Below are 736 nucleotides of genomic sequence, written 5' to 3'. Positions count from 1 at the left end.
TGCATATTAGGCCACGCCCCCTGATGTAGCCAATCCTCCAAGAGCTTGGGATTCTAGGAGGAGCTCCTTTGCATATTAGGCCACGCCCCCCTGATGTAGCCAATCCTCCAAGAGCTTGGAATTCTAGCAGAGCTAGAATGGCTTCTCTTATGTTCTTATGTGACACAGTGTTGGACTGGAGGGGTCATTGGTTTGATCCAACAGGGCTTCTCTTATGTTCTTATGTGACACAGAGTGTTGGACTGGAGGGGCCATTGTCCTGATCCTGTGTTCTTATGTTCTTATGTGACACAGAGTGTTGGACTGGAGGGGCCACTGGCCTGATCCAAGATGGCTTCTCTTATGTTCTTATGTGACATAGAGTGTTGGAGTGGAGGGGCCATTGTCTTGATCCAAGATGGCTTCTCTTATGTTCTTATGTGACGCAGTGTTGGACTGGAGAGGCCATTGTCCTGATCCAAGATGGCTTCTCTTATGTTCTTATGTGACACAGAGTGTTGGAGTGGAGGGGCCATTGTCCTGATCCAACATGGCTTCTCTTATGTTCTTATGTGACACAGAGTGTTGGACTGGAGGGGCCACTGGCCTGATCCAACATGGCTTCTCTTATGTTCTTATGTGACACAGAGTGTTGGACTGGAGGGGCCACTGGCCTGATCCAACAGGGCTTCTCTTATGTTCTTATGTGACGCAGTGTTGGACTGGAGGGGTCATTGTCCTGATCCAAGATGCCTTC

Source organism: Heteronotia binoei, unplaced genomic scaffold, assembly GCF_032191835.1.
Source record: "Heteronotia binoei isolate CCM8104 ecotype False Entrance Well unplaced genomic scaffold, APGP_CSIRO_Hbin_v1 ptg001309l, whole genome shotgun sequence".
NCBI classification, from domain to species: Eukaryota; Metazoa; Chordata; class Lepidosauria; order Squamata; family Gekkonidae; genus Heteronotia; species Heteronotia binoei.
Note: the sequence above shows the minus strand (reverse complement) of the source record.